This window comes from Mytilus trossulus, chromosome 5 (genome assembly GCF_036588685.1).
Source record: "Mytilus trossulus isolate FHL-02 chromosome 5, PNRI_Mtr1.1.1.hap1, whole genome shotgun sequence".
NCBI lineage: Eukaryota > Metazoa > Mollusca > Bivalvia > Mytilida > Mytilidae > Mytilus > Mytilus trossulus.
The window spans coordinates 66,451,283-66,468,228 of record NC_086377.1 but is presented as its reverse complement, the minus strand read 5'-3'; the positions used below and the strand labels follow the sequence as shown (position 1 = coordinate 66,468,228).

Sequence of the window (16,946 nt, the reverse complement as noted above, 5' to 3'; positions counted from 1 at the left end):
TCCTATATACAGTCTGTAAATATTGTCTGTGGTTCCTAGATACAGTCCGTAAGTATTGTCTGTGGTGCCTAGATACAATCAGTAAGTTTTGTCTGTGGTTCCCAGATACAGTCTGTAAATATTGTCTGTGGTGCCTAGATACAGTAAGTAAGTATTTGCAGTCTGTAAGTATTGTTTGAGGTTCCTAGATACAGTCCGTAAGTATTGTCTGTGGTGCCTAGATACAATCAGTAAGTATTGTCTGTGGTGCCTTGATACAATCAGTAAGTATTGTCTGTGGTGCCTAGATACAATCAGTAAGTATTGTCTGTGGTTCCTATATACAGTCTGTAAATATTGTCTGTGGTTCCTAGATACAGTCCGTAAGTATTGTCTGTGGTGCCTAAATACAATCAGTAAGTATTGTCTGTGGTTCCTAGATACAGCCTGTAAGTATTGTCTGTGGTGCCTATATACAGTCTGTAAGTATTGTCTGTGGTTCCTAGATACAGTCCGTAAGTATTGTTTGTGGTTCCTAGTTACAATCAGTTAGTAATGTATGAGGTTCTTAGTTGCAGTCCTACACATGCATGATGTATTTGCCACTGGGCGTAAATAGTCTGTACGATGGACGGAGTCAAGCGGTTCTGCTTTACCTAACTATTGTATTCATCGATAATATGATCTCGTCATGAACATGAATGAAATATGTGTTCTCATCCTAAACATGCATGATATATTTGCTACTGGACATAAATAGTCTATACGATGGACAGAGTCAAGCGGTTATGCTTTTTATACCGAACAATTGTATTCATCGATAATATGATCTCGTCCTGAACATAAACGAAATATTTGCCACTGGACTTAAATAGTCTGTACGATCTACGGAGTCAAGCGGTAATACTTTACCTAGCTATTGTATTCATCGATAATATGATCTCGTCCTGAACATGAATGGAATATTTGTCACTGGACGTAAAACAATCAAGCAATCACTAGACTAGTGGCCAGGTATAACTATGTACTAAAAAACAGCTTAAATTGAAATGCCTATTTAAATTACATGTTCTACATAGTTTTTCGATAAGTATATGCATGCTCTATATAACGTTCATACATCAATGAGACATAGTTATTCAATGGGTATACACCCTATACAACGGCCACCACCAAGGAGACAGAGTTATTCGATGGGGATAGACCCTATACAACGGTCAGATACCAATGAGACATAGTTATTCAATGGGCATAAACACTATGCAACGGTCAGACACCAATGAGACAGAGTTATTTGCTACTAGTATGAGACGGTAATTCGATTGTCCATTGTTGAATAACATAAAATTTATTCAAGCCAAAATCTCTGTTGGATAGTTGTTTTATCGTAACGATTGTGCATTGTTGAAGGTCAGATTACCTACAATTGCTTATATACAAGATCTCAGCTGGATTGTTGTCTTATTGTAACGATAATTCATTGTTTAAAGTCAAATTACGTATAATTGCCTATATCCAAAATCTCAGATGAATAGTTGTCTTATTGTAACGATTGTTCATTGTTGAAGGTCAGATTACCTATAATTGCTTTAATATATCCAAGATCTTAGCTGGATAGTTGTCTTATTGAAACCATTGTTCATTGTTGAAGGTCAGATTACCTATAATTGATTTCCAAGATCTCAGCTGGATAGTTGTCTTATTGGAACCATTGTTCATTTTTGAAGGTCAGATTACCTGTAATTGCTTATATCCAAGACATTAGTTGGATAGTTGTCTTATTGTAACAATTGTTCATTGTTGAAGGTCAAATTACCTATAATTGCTTAAATACAAGTTCTCAGCTGGATAGTTGTCTTATTGGAACCATTGTTCATTGTTGAAGGTCAGATTACCTGTAATTGCTTATATCCAAGATATTAGTTGGATAGTTGTCTTATTGTAACAATTGTTCATTGTTGAAGGTCAAATTACCTATAATTGCTTATATACAAGATCTCAGCTGGATAGTTATCTTATTGGAACCATTGTTCATTGTTGAAGGTCAGATTACCTGTAATTGCTTATATCCAAGATATTAGTTGGATAGTTGTCTTATTGTAACGATTGTTCATTGTTGAAGGTCAGATTACCTATAATTGCTTTAATATATCCAAGATCTTAGCTGGATAGTTGTCTTATTGAAACCATTGTTCATTGTTGAAGGTCAGATTACCTATAATTGATTTCCAAGATCTCAGCTGGATAGTTGTCTTATTGGAACCATTGTTCATTGTTGAAGGTCAGATTACCTATAATTGCTTTAATATATCCAAGATATTAGTTGGATAGTTGTCTTATTGTAACAATTGTTCATTGTTGATGGTCAAATTACCTATAATTGCTTATATACAAGATCTCAGCTGGATTGTTGTCTTATTGTAACCGTTGTTCAAGGTCAGATTACCTATAATTACTTATATCCAAGATATTAGTTGGATAGTTGTCTTATTGTAACAATTGTTCATTTTTGAAGGTCAGAATACCTATAATTGCTTTTATACAAAATATTAGTTGGATAGTTGTCTTATTGTAACGATTGTTCTTTGTTGAAGGTCAGATATAACTGCTAAAATTCTAGATAATGTAGAACTTGTAACCATTCCATACATCAATACTGTAGACTTAATGCTTACAGTATCCAAGAAACAGACCAAACTGAGAGAATTTAAAATTGACCAATGAACCATATATATGTTGTCATGTTTTTGTAGCTGTCACTGATTTGTTCACATCACAATCATCTAATACACCAAAACAAAGTCTTTTATGACAGGGGGACAAAATTAAACATACCGGTAGGCATTCAATCAGCACTATATAAGAAATATCAAATAAATACTTCAAGCCTAAACTTGACTTGATTTGACAGAAAATAAATCAGCGTTCAAACTTTTAGTTGGACTGTCCTCTTTGACTTCATCAGTAAGGGACTAATTACTTGCATATAAATCGTTTGAATTGTTTTACATTGTCATTTTGGGGCCTTTTTATAGCTGACTATGCGGTATGGGCTTTGTTCGCTGTTGAAAGCAATAGTGACCTATAGTTGTTAATTTCTGTGTCATTTTGGTCTCTTGTGGACAGTTGTCTCACTAGCAATCATACCACATCTTTTTATATATAATACTGGGTTCAAACTAGTAATAACATTTTTTGACACAAATTTTATTTCATTTTTAGTCACAAATAATTAATAAATCATTCATCAGTTAATGTTCTTGTTGCATCTATGCTAATCAGCAATGAAGTTTGTAAGGGCTGACTTTCACATATCCCTACAACCAAGAACATTTTTTTAGATAATTTTACATAAGGGTAATAGAGGCTTACTAAAAAAAGACTAATGACACACATTCAATAACCAAACTTCCCTTCCTTCCCTCCCACATAAATTGTAATGGAATAGCCCTCACAGATAACATACAGAATTTAAAACACATTTTAGCCATAGTGGCTATGTTTCTTGATCTACAAGGTAATAAATAAGATACATAATTTCTAATTGATACTCTGAAACTCATCCAGCCAAATTTTAGCTGAAATTGAAAATCGTTTCGAAGAAAAGTAAAGTAAACTTAATTAAGATGAATAAATTCATGAAATTGTGAAAATTTCTTTAAAGGGCATGAATTGACAATTTTGGTCTTATATATACTTTAATTTGTAGATCTTAATTTTGCTGAATTTTTTTCTATGTACAGTTTATCTTTATCACTTTAATAATATTCAAGATTATAATAAAAAATTGCAAATTTACTTAAAATTACCAAATTAGTGGCAGCAAGTGGGTTGTTAGATTCATTTGGAAATGTTATGGCTGAAAGAATTTGACCTTCCAGCAATCAACATTTTTATGTCACATCAGATTTGTTATATATGCTTAAAGGGTTTGAGATTTAAGCCAAAAACTGCATTTCACCCCTATGTTCTTTTTTTAGCCATAGCGGCTATGTTTTTTTTCCACAAAAACAGAAAATATACCCATACTTGATTTTAGATACCCTAAGGATCATTTAGCTTAGTTTGCTTGGAATTAGTTCATTAGTTTCAGAGTTGAAGATGTTTGAAAAAGTTTACACCACAGACGATTGACGTCATGTGATGGCAAAAGCTCAATGTTCCTTTGGAATGGCGACCTAAAAAGGAGAACATTTTATACATGTGATATTGTTATGAAGACATACATCAAAATATTTTACAACCATCATTTCAAAAAAGTTTTTCTGTATTTGATGTATTTGCGACATCATAAATGTAGGTGGATTTGGTTAAAACATTAATTTTTGCATTATTTCGCAAAATTCATGACTGTATTCTAAAAAAAAATCAGATTTCCACCATTATTTGCTAAATATTCATATATATATAAATATAACCAACAAGTCAATAGGTGATGAGTGGAGCCACATACAAATCTACAAAAAGATAAAAATAAAGGTGCAACATTTATACAAATATGGACAAAAATGAAATCTGTCCTATGGAATACATATAAGGCCTATATTATTTATCAATTTTTTATGACTTCCTAATACAAGTTTAAAAATTTGTCAATCATTTTGAACTATCTTAATACATCTGTATAAGTTTTTGTTAAAATCCTGTTATAAGAAGACATTTGAAAAAATTATGATGCACAACTGTGAAAAATAATAATGTTAAACCAAAATAATTTTTTTTAAATATTTATGTTAATTTTCACTATTTACTGTTCTTGAATCAATGATATGCTGGACACACTTATATGAAGACCTGTCAATACGTTGGCCGTATTAGAATAATGGATACTCCAAAAACAATACTAACGTTATCTCAATTTGTGATGGAGTATGCGCTAAATCAGGTCTCATTTAGAATTTGAAATTTTTATGAAATGAACTTCAGACAAATCAAAATAGTTTTATTTTTAAAATAAGAAAAAATTGTGAAAAAAATCACCTTATGTGAATAGATATTTGAAATCTAAGTTTCTACTAATGAACAAATTTGATCAGGTATATTTGTTAATATGGCAAAGATAACAACAATACCATTATTTGACAGTCAAAAATAGGTGCCATATACAAAAGAAATATTAAGTGCAATTGAAATATTAAATTCTTGCATATCTGTATCTTTCCTCTGTTAATTTTCTTCCAAAATGAGCTGAAAATAAAATCATTGTTTCATGGCTATTAATTATTAATTTTAAATATCAATGTACTTTAATAAAGCTTTTTTTCCACATATTCCCTTTGATTATAAAATCCATTAAGAGATAGGCTAATTTGCAAAAACTGATCTATGAAGAGTATCAAAATAATGTTAGCTACAGATAATCAAATGTTTTTTGTTTCGAAAATGAAAAAAATGATGTCATATCCAGAATGAGTAGGTACCCAAGTCAAAGTGAATTGCAGTTCTTTAGCAGTTAATTAGCATTCACAGTTCCCACTTGACAGCAGTTATTTGGCAGTTTATTAGCATTCACAGTTACTAAATATAAGGCAATGATTAATTTGCATAAAGGCATTCCAATAGCATTCCATAGCTGTTTCTTAGCAGTTTATTTAGCCTTCACAGTTCTTTGGCAGTTATTTTTGACGAAAAATTTAAATGAGATCTGAATATTCATGAGAACTGCTATAATAACAGCTATCAAATAATGAATATTCATGAGAACTGCTATAACAACAGCTGTCAATAATGAATATTCATGCCAACTGCTAAGTTTTACATCCTAATATGGTTTTATAAACTGCTAATAACTGCTGTGGAATGCTATCAGATCTGCCAAAAGTTGCAATAGTATTACAAAGGCGACACATGAATACTGGTAATCAATATACAGTGTACAAGATATGAAAGCAAAAATTATTAAAATTCTAATATTTTACTGTAAGTCTTATGTGAAATTTCAAAAAGTTGTACTTAAACTTATATTTGTAATTAGAGCAGTAACTATACAATCTAATAACAGACTTAATTTTACGGGAATGTAAAAAAAAAAAAAGAGTAGCACTTACTTTAGCTGGTCTTAGACCCTTTATTAATTATATAAGTGGCCGTAATGATATAGGAACAATTAAAAAAGAGCTATTACTGCTAAGAGGCTTATCAGTACCTTGACTAAGTGATTTTCAAATAAGAAGTTATTTCATTGTTATCATTATTTTATTACCAAACATGCCAAATGTACTGTTTTTATTCTATTAAATGTGGACCAAAAGACAACAGTTATATCCTCTTTCTCTTTTGGAATTTTAAACAAATAAATTCTTGATACATGTAATATATATTATGTTTCTTTTTTCTGAAACAAACTAAAGTAAAATTATATATTATAAATTAATTTCATTAAATTGATTGTTTGGACAATTTTAACCAATCAGCTATTTGCAGTCTAGGTTTACCTATGAATTCCCTCCCCCTTTTTTCAACTCTCGAATACGATTAGATTTGTTTTTTTAACAAAATAATAGATTAAAATAATCATATCTATTTTTTTCAAATAACGTCTTGAACTGTAAGTATATATATGCTAGTATTCTAATACAATCCTGTCAACATCAGATATTCTATTTAAGTAAACAACTATCCCCCCTTTTTGTGGGCTTTCTGTATGATTTCTGTTTCCCCCAACAAAGTTATGTCAGAATATACACAAGCATTAACTGTAACTTTCAACTTACTGTACTGCAGGTGTGTAAAAGTATTCAATTCATCCAAAATTAAGCTTATAAATGACAAAAATACAGTTTTTCACTAGCAAGTATTTCCACACAACATGGAGCCAAAATGCACATTTGAAAATGATCAAATTATCTTCAAATAAATGTTTAACTTCAAGCTGAAAACATAGCCAGATCCAAGCATTTTTATAACAAAGATTAATAGGTCAACTGCTATCGAACTGCTGTCATAACTGTTGTCCTGACTGCTAAGAGGAATGCTAAGATGAATGCTAAGACGAATGCTAAGTCGAATGCTAAGATGAATGCTAAGACGAATGCTAAGCCGAATGCTAAGAAATGGTGAAATGTGGCAGTTTTTCAAACTGCTATTAGATTGAATGCTTAGAACAGCTAAAGGACTGCTTAAAATATGAATAACTGGCAAATAACAGCTAAAAAACAGCTAATAATAGCAGTTCAGTTTGACTTGGGTAGCCATTTAAATATGTAGTTTATCATAAACATCTGCATCATTAATCTATAGGTCTCTGGTGGAGAGTTGTCTCATTGGCAAACTTAATGCCACATCTGGTAACCTGGATTGGAGTAATATAAATTCTATCACAATTTTTTTTATTGCATTTATCAACTTGAAAAAAATAAAATGTTAAATCTATTTTTTTTTTTTATTATATTAAAACACATAAGGGCTGTTCCAGAAAATACATTGCCAACAAAAACACACCAGATGTTTTTACTTTGTTTGTTATTCAAAATTCATGATTTCCATATACCTATTAATGAAATCAACAAAGAAACTAATAAAAATGCTTCACTGAGCACAGCCTGATACGACTGCAGAGGTAGACCCCTGAACAATTGGGGCAATTTGGACTAATATATGTAAGGTTGATACTGTTGGAATTTGGAATATGATCATATTTTTTACATAATATAGGTTTCAATGGTTTCCATATTATTTTTTTTTTTTATTTCATTTAGTAAATCTGGTTGTTGTTCTTTCTAATTAGTAATGTTTAGGTCTTTTATACTCATTGTTAAAGGCATTATTTATTGTTCCTTATATCTACATCATTTCATTTGAGGATAGCTTTACATTGGTGATCATACCACATCTCCATATTTTCACATTTAACACTCACTTAATTAAGTTTAAAAAAAACATTTGTAAAGGAAAGAGAAAGATATAAATAAACAAAATGAACTTGGGTAATTTACAAATCTATTATTTTCCTTTGTAATACAGAAAAAACATCATATTATCATCTTATTCACTAGCATCAATAATATCAATATGAAATGGAAATTACATTCACCAAATGAATCCTCTTTACCACAGGAGTTTTAAACAATGCTGTTATAAATGTTATTATACTAACCAGTTGTTTTCAATTTCCAGTATCAGAAGAAGTTCCAGTAAGGTTTTCAAGGACCCAGCAATGATTCATCTGAAAAAAGTAGACATTTTTAATATGATTTTGACAGATTGGGGAAAAAGCATGTTCCACGGCATAACTATGAAAAAGGGAAATAAACAATGACAATGTTGAATTCCTGGCATATCAATACAAATAATGACCTTCTACAGTTCACATTTAAAACAAAATAACTATAGCTCTGGTATGCATAGGACTTTACATATCAATAAAAAAAATTGTGATGTTTATTTCTTTTTTAATTATTATTGTGAAAATTGTGATTGGTAAGTTGAGCATAAAATATTGGCAAGTTATTTTAATAACAGCTTTTTTATATACGTCTGTCCATCAAGCCATTACATAAAATGGGAAATAGTTATTTTCTAAAATGAGATGCAGGTCAAAACCAAATTGTGTTTATTATTAAGAAATATAATATATCAAGTTGTCCAGAAAAACACAGAAGATAGTTTGAACATTTTAGCAATTGACATTTGTAGCATATTAGGGAATAGGTTTTGATCTAAATAATCACTAAGAAAAAGAATTAATAAACAGTTATTGATTAATTGATTTTTTATCTGATAAAACTTTAAAATCATTTAAGTTAATGAATACATGTACATGTTCTTCTTCTTTAAGTTTGCTATATACCAATCAATATTTACCCTTAATTAATTCAAACTTTTGTAAAATATATAGAATAATATATCCACAAAGCAAAAAGTAAATAAGTTTAATATAACCATGCATGTATTCACAATTTTGGTACCACTATCAAACTTTAAGCAATACATGTATTAAGATATATTCGCTGTCTCAATCAACAGATCAACTGAGCAGCAGACTCATACTCGACAACAACATGTTTACACAGAGAAATTAACACAAAACAATTTTACTTATTTCTACATCAGCCATGATAAGTTGAACACCAGTGATATCTCTCTTTTTTTTTAAAACAAAATCATCAACTATTATTATCTTAATATTCTTCAATTACAATTTTCTTTCAAGTGATTTGCCTACAAGTTACCATTATCTTTTTTAAAGTAACTACTTGATAGGTATTATTTCGGTAAAAAAGCCATACATGATATCTATAAGTTAGACTATAACCATGATAACACACATATGTAAAGCAAAATATTGTCCTATGAAATATTGTATGACAATATATAAGGGAGGTTATATTTGTGTGTATTGAGACAATATTTCACAGATGAATACTATGAAATTTTGTCCTGTTAAAGGGAGGTTATATTTAGTGATTATTGAGACAATATTTCATAGACAGATTGTCATTGAATTTTGTCTCATGAAGGGGAGGTTATTAACATATTTTCATGTTATATAGGTTGTTTTTTTCTGCAACATGTGCCTGTGTATAAATTTACAAAATAAGTGATTGTCAGTGCATTTATTATATTTGTATATTAGTATTATAATGTAATACAATGAAACATATACGTTAGACAATTCTTTATTGTATACTTAACCATTTGTAATGTATAGATGCAAATTTAAAACTGCACTATTAGTAATAATAGAAATTCCTTGATATACAAAACCATTTCAATTATAAATCAAAAATGTGCATGCTGCATGCTTATGTACTATTTCAAATTTAATTGTGTAATAATTTGATTAAAAAATATTTTAAAATAAAATTGAGAAAGGAAATGGGGAATGTATCAAAGAGACAACAACCCAACCATAGAAAAAACAACAGCGGAAGGTCACCAACAGTTCTTCAATGTAACGAAAAATTCACTCACCCTGAGATGTCCTTCAGCTGGCCCCTAAACAAATATATACTAGTTCAGTGAAAATGAACTCCATACTAATTTCCAAATTGTACACAAGAAACTAAAATTAAAATAATACAAGACTAACAAAGACCAGAGGCTCCTAACTAAATATTGTCCACTGACCGTATTTCATAATAAAATAGTGTCCTTGTCCATGAAATTTTGTCACCTCCTTCTGGTCGATATTTCACTATGAAATTCCAAATTTTCAAACCTCCAAAGAAGCTCCTGTACATGTATGAAGTCTGCCTCATATGAAAAAAAAGAACAAATGTATATATTGATCACATGTTGCTTTTTGAGCCCAGAAGTATAGAAAAGACTTATCTATCTTTTAAATTAATTTATTCGAAAAGGTTATTAAATCAACACAATAATTAGTTATTAGATCTTTGAATACTGTTTTTATTGGTATTATTATTGATTTGTTATCTGTAAATTAAAAACAAACTATAATTGTAGTTGTTTACATATGCACATTCATGGATCTACAATTCTGTCAATACTTGTATCTTGGCATTGCACATGGTCATGTTTTTCTCTGACTGTTTATGACGCCTTATCACTAAATCCATTGGCTGAACATTGCAGGTGTATTGATTAATTATTTAGTCTTAGATGCATGAATTTTATTAATTATTATTGGCTTTGAACTACATGAACCAGCTGTCAGTAACAGATCTATCCTTAGTGTATGTGCCTGTAATTAATTCAGTGGTTGTCTCTTGTTGCTGTGTTAAATATTTGTTTTTCATTCATTTAAACTTTAGGCTGTTAGTTTTCTAGTTTTTTTGGTTCTTTTTAGATGTATTCCTATTCATATCCCATGAGATGAGCTATTAAGCATTTTTCAATTGATTTTTATAGTTTGTTGTTATAATGACTCTTTATAATGTTCAGCACTGTTCCCGGTTAGGGGAAGGAGAATGGCACCTTCAAACAAGTGTAACCCTGCACATTCTGTATGTGCCTGTCCCATGTCAAGAACCTGTAATTGACAGTAGTTGTTGTTTGTTGCTGAGTTACATATTATTTTTTACATAAATAAGGCCATTAGTTTTCTCGTTTGAATTGTTTTACATTTTTTATTTTGGGTCTTTTTACAGCTGACTATGTGGTGTTAGTTTTGCTCTTTGTTAAAGGCTTACAGTGACCTATAGTTGTTGACTTCTGTGTAATTGGCAGACAGACAATTTCTTTAAATATTTGCTTTATATCTTTAAATTATTTGAATAATTTCAGTGCAATGTGGTTTACCCTAAAAACATCTTCTCAGTTCTCATGTGTGAACTATATATTGGTGTCCAATCATGCCAATCGGTATTCTTTGTCATATTGTCTGGGAATTAAAGTCATGCAGTATCGCTGCTAAATGGGATAGTATCTTGCTCTTTACTTCATCAAACACTTTAACATGTTTAAGGGCATCTGTACCTGAAATATAAGAATTTATTCCTGTACAAAAATAGTATGTGAGTAGAATAGAATAGAATATTTTTATTTCCCAAATAACAGGGCCTATAAAGGGCATAAAATCAGTTACAATCGATAGACATAATTGGTAATTACAACAATAAAATCACAATGAAAGGTATATTAACTATGTGAGCATAGGCCAGTTCTGAGATATGGTTTTCAGACGAATCTGTCATGTGACTTCCATCACCACATGACAAAAATGTATGCATCATCATTCCAAAAACATGCATACATGTACATGTTGAACAAACAGGAGAAAAAGTGTGATTTTATACTGCACAAAATATTTGGGAAATTTAAATCCAAAAAGATAGTCACCCTCCTTCAGTCATACACATGAAACAAATTCCTGTATGAACTGTGACGCCCGTATATGACACGGAAACCAGGCGTAAAAATCATACTTTATCCTGGCGGCATTGCAGTGTTTACAATATGCATGTCCAGGCGTCAACCAGGCGTCAACCAGGCGTAAATTAGGCGTAACTAAGGCGTAAACCAGGCGTAAAATTAGGCGTAATATTTAAATGAGTACGCCTGGTTCACAAAAAAATAGGCGTAATATGCAAATGAGTACGCCTGGTCAATAAATAAACCAGGCGTAATATCTTAACATAATACTACACTTATTTTAGTTCAGTGTATTAACTTTGCTGTGTACTTTTGTGTATTTGATACAAACTTCTGTGCTGTTGATTTTATTTCTTATTGTTTGACAAAAAATATTAACCTTTGAAGAAGCTTATATAGAAATACATACATTTTATGCAGACAATGGCTCAAATAAGTTTAAGTTTAAATAAGAATTATGACAATTACTTTTTCTTGCAATAAAAATAGCATTTTAACTAAGTTGTTTTTGAAAATTATTGTCTTTTGAACTAAAATATAAATGACAATACTGCAATTTAACTTAAAGTAAAAGATTTTAGTGTTATTATCCAAGGATAAAGGTTTTGGGATTTCAAAAATTCTGATAGATTACATAATAGTCTTAATAACTAAAAGTTATACTCACATTATTATCATTTACCATGTATAACTACTTTCCTTTTATTTCACAATTTTCATTTATTTATTTGATTCAGTATTTCCAATTTCAGATTCTTTCAAAGAGCACAAAACAAGCAAATTAGCACTGAATATATATGAAGCTGCCATGTGTCCAACTCTTGCAAACTAAAGAGCCTAATTTTGAAAAAAAATCCCATGATCCTTTAAACAAAGCATTATGGGTATTTTTATTTACGCCCGTAAGAAAACTTACGCCTTGCTAATTTCAATTTACGCCAGCTGTACTGCTTTTTTCTACGCCCGTAAGGACTACAAATTTACGTTTCCTGCTCCCTTACGCTTGGATCTAGACACGTAACTACCACTTACGCCTGGTTTACGCCTTATTTCCAGGCGTAATACGCCTTATAATTTCGTACGGGAGGAATCAAGATTACAGACTTACAAAACATTATTTATTTCTATATTCTATACTAACCTACAGAATAACGATTGTGAAAGTGCTAGAGCCTTTTAATAGAGCAAAGATACATTTGTACAGGCGAGCCATCTCTGGTTTTAATATGACATCATAAAGATGTGCCAAATTGACGATCCTTTCTGGTGAAAAACTTTAATTCAGAACTCACTTATTGGTCAGAATCAGAGCCAACAACAATATATATAATGTGAAGAATGAAATTACATTCTAGGCATTCATTGTAAATTATTTACTAGACTAATTCATTTGTAATTAGTGAATAATTATCAAACTTAGAATAGTTTAGAGGGACTTTGTTTTCTGCTCTTTGACACAAACATTAATACGAGTACAAAGTCAGGGGATGTTGAATATGTTAAAATAAAAGTTTTGCATTATACATTAACTGCTGATATCTGTATCTTGGTTTCTGTTTCAAGTTTTCTTCCATTGTTGAAAATTGCCAAAAACTGCAGTCCATGAGTTGAGCTTCAATAAAGAAGATATAAACAAACAATTAATAGCAATCAAAAATCTTTTCACATAATATTATCATATTACCTACATTGTACATATATATATATATATTCTATTATTATTATATAAGTACGTATTATATATGGCAATTTTAAATTATTTTGTCCATCTCTTCAAATTGTTTTTATTGAACACCACACAAAACACTTAACATGCTTAAGCAACACACAAAAACAACAAAGGGTGGTTAACAGTTAGTAAAACCTACAGCCAGGGATAAGTGATGTTAATTGATACTGCCGGCATATCATTGTCTCTTGAAACATGTGATAGTAGCTGTGCTTCCACTTTTATAAGTCTCACTTTCACTGACCTTGTTGATATTTCAACATGTGCTTGTGGATTACTCATTGAGCTGAGTTAGTAGAGCAGAGACTTTTTCTGCAAGGATCACAGGTTCGGTTCAAATTTGGATCGGTACAGTTATTCAATTTGGAAGGCAAATAATGATCCCTGAGTGGGTTATGTGTTAACGTATTAAGCTGAATATGGTCTCCTAATAATCTATCAAAGCACCTGGTTAAATTCTAGCACCCATTTTAAATATTATGTTAAATAAATATTTTTTTAAGTATTTGAAGCTAAAAGATCTCTGTGTCTGAATGAATCCATTAATGTTGTCAATTTAATACCAATACTAGCTTTAATACAAAAACTTAATATATATTTTGTAAAGAGCACTGCTGATTTATTGATGGGGCATGACAGCAGATTTGAAGCTCTCTTTGCTTCATTTCTTGATGTGGTGACACTACAGTGTTGTCTAGATGACTCCACACGATCACCGTCTTTATCGATACAAAGAATGAGTCTGAATATTGTGGTACTTTGCTTTGTGGAATGTCAAAACACTTAGAGTGATTCTTTTCTTGATTTTCCACAATATTTGTTGTGTGAAATCTGGTTATTGTTCGAATTTCTTGGCAGTTGTGGTTCTCTTCGGAAATGCTTATTTGAGGAATTGGACTGCAACCACTTTGTACATAAATATTAATTTTTGGCTTAATTGTTTGTCTTGTCTTAAGATCTTGTTCGGCAAGAATTTTGGAATTACATCAGTCTAAATATAGATAGATTAAAAAAGCAAGGGGTTGTCCAGAAACATGACTTAATTATTTTCATTTTACATGTTTTATGAGGGTTTCTGTGTATTTTACACTCAACTGATTGTACATTCAGATTCACCCTGGGAACAGTATATCTAATATATGTTCCTGATTCACAATATCTATTATTGAATGTTTTTTATGCATGTTTTAACCAAAAGATAATTTTGACATTAGCATTGGCCATTGACATTGTACAGACGATACAGCACAGGCACTTGTTTCTATCCATATGAAAGTCGACTATCCATATGTAACCCGAGAGTATACTGTATCTCCTCTACAAATTTATATCGTCACCACCAAGATTCAAACCGTGGAAGATTGGGTGACAGTCAGTGCTTTAACCCACTGAGCCAAGGAATCAATACCCTAGCTCGGTTGATTAAGACTGGCTTTATATGTTCTACATGTACTAAGGAGGAGAAGCAACTACGCCACACTATTCCACTGCCACAAGTCATCATATCTTTATATATGACTCTAAACAACGCAAATCAGGGCAATACTCCAGATAACCATCATGGATTTTTTAGTTAGGCGCCAAATGTAACCAGTGCATCTAATCTACAAATTTATATCCTCACCACAGGCATATCATTGGAACCCAGGCCGCCTGCGTAAGTCAGTGTGTTAAACCACTGAGCCAAAGAATCAATTCCCTAGTTCAGTTGATTGAGACTGGCTTTAAATGTTCTACCTGTACTAAGGAGGGGAAGCAAGAATCTGCTGCCGTCCGCCCTGATTTCGGTTCGCCCTAGTTACTGTTCGCCCTAGTTCCGTTTCGCCCTGAGACCGTTCACCCTGATACCTGTTCGCCCTGGGTATGTTTGCCCTGATTTTTATTTTTTATTACAGTGTTGTGTTGTGTGTTTTTAATTGAATATTTTGAAGTCAGTCTACAATTTCGTCGAATATTTACGATGTATTGTGTTGTATACAGCTAGCTGCTACTAGGTTATAAGTTCTTGACAATTTCGCCGAATATGTACGATGTATTGTGTTGTCTACAGCTAGCTGCTACTAGATTATAAGTTCTTGTAAATTTCAGGACTACAAGATATTTTGACTTCAAGGTATTGAGAACTAAGTTAGTATCTGTATGTAAATACGTTACTAGGAAATTAGTTTTTGTGAATTACTTGTTGCTGCTTCTGGGAAATAAGTGTCTTGAAATTTCAGCACTACATTGTATTTTCAAATGTAAAACAACTGAAGACTAAACTATTTGTATGTTGACAAATGGTTGAAGTCTGTTTAAATTCACCGAATATTTATTTATGATGCAATTACGTGTTGCTGTTTGTATAACACTGAATACTAAGTTATTATGTTGTCCTTCTGCTACAAGGAAAAGGTTCTGTGGATTCAAAGACTACAAAGTATTTGACATGAAAAAAAAACTAAAGACTAAGTTATTTATATGTTTAACTTTAGCCACGAATTTTATTTAATTAATATTCTGTATTCAGCTTTAATAGATAAACATAAATTTTAATATAAATATGCATTTCTTTCATTAATGTAACATATATACATATCGTTAATGAGAATAGGGCGAACGAACTCAGGGCGAACGGAACACCAGGGCGAACAAACTCAGTGCGAACGAACCTAGGGCGAACATGTAATCAGGGCGAACGATACCGATACCGGGAAGCAACTCCGCTACACATATAGGCCTAAATAGATTTTTTTGTATTTAATTTAAAGGGTAGAAAAAGCGTCCTAAGTGGAGACCGTGGTGACCTAAAAAAAACCTGTTATCCACCTTCTATTTATGGATATTCGACTTCCTATGGATAGAAACAAGTGTCTGTGCGATACATGCTCATTACAGCCAATACGGTACCGATCAATACCGGCAATACAGGATCCGCTCACGGTTTTGGAGAGTGTTTGAAAAGTTAGAACGTTTAACATGAAACAGTAATGTTAAACCATGTCAGTATCGACCCCTGTTATGTGCTTGTCTATATATTTTTACCAATACATGCTTTTGTGGCAAATAAATCACAGATTTCTTTCTTCTGATCGCTTCAAAATTCCAAAAATGGCGGCTGGAAACTTACAAATAACACGTGACTCTGGGTATGCAAAAGGTAGAAAGGTATAGCCTAGATACGTCTATTAGACGTATTTACACTTGTATGCAAATTTGTCCGCCATTACATAAAGTCACACAGGTTCCCGTAAACCTTGACATCATAATTTAAAATATTTGACGTCACAATTTAAAATTGTTTGTTGCTTGACGTCAAAAGGTGATTTGGAGTCGATCTAAGGTCATTTGGAGGCAGGATACAGCTAAATACCGAAAGTGTAAACAAATAATATAGAATATTAAAAAAATAAACCGAGTGATAAATAGGTTAAAACATTTATAAATCCCGGTTTATATTTGATATATTTGTAACTACCTTTTC

At 31.4% G+C, this 16,946-nt stretch overlaps 2 long non-coding RNA genes across 3 annotated transcripts; both read right to left on the bottom strand.

The window, feature by feature from the left end:
* Nucleotides 1-3,165: 3,165 nt before the first annotated feature.
* Nucleotides 3,166-9,854, bottom strand: LOC134719095 (uncharacterized). Its single transcript, XR_010107504.1, has 2 exons — nucleotides 8,075-9,854; nucleotides 3,166-5,166 (listed from the first exon to the last, which is right to left on the bottom strand). It is a non-coding gene; the product is annotated as an uncharacterized LOC134719095 (long non-coding RNA).
* A 275-nt stretch (nucleotides 9,855-10,129) lies between these two features.
* On the bottom strand, nucleotides 10,130-16,600 carry LOC134719819 (uncharacterized). 2 transcript variants are annotated; one of them, XR_010107710.1, is made up of 4 exons: nucleotides 16,508-16,600; nucleotides 13,279-13,366; nucleotides 11,182-11,358; nucleotides 10,130-10,173 (listed from the first exon to the last, which is right to left on the bottom strand). It is a non-coding gene; the product is annotated as an uncharacterized LOC134719819 (long non-coding RNA). The 2 variants fall into 2 exon arrangements; XR_010107709.1 differs by having other exon boundaries at nucleotides 10,130-10,169.
* Nucleotides 16,601-16,946: the final 346 nt, after the last annotated feature.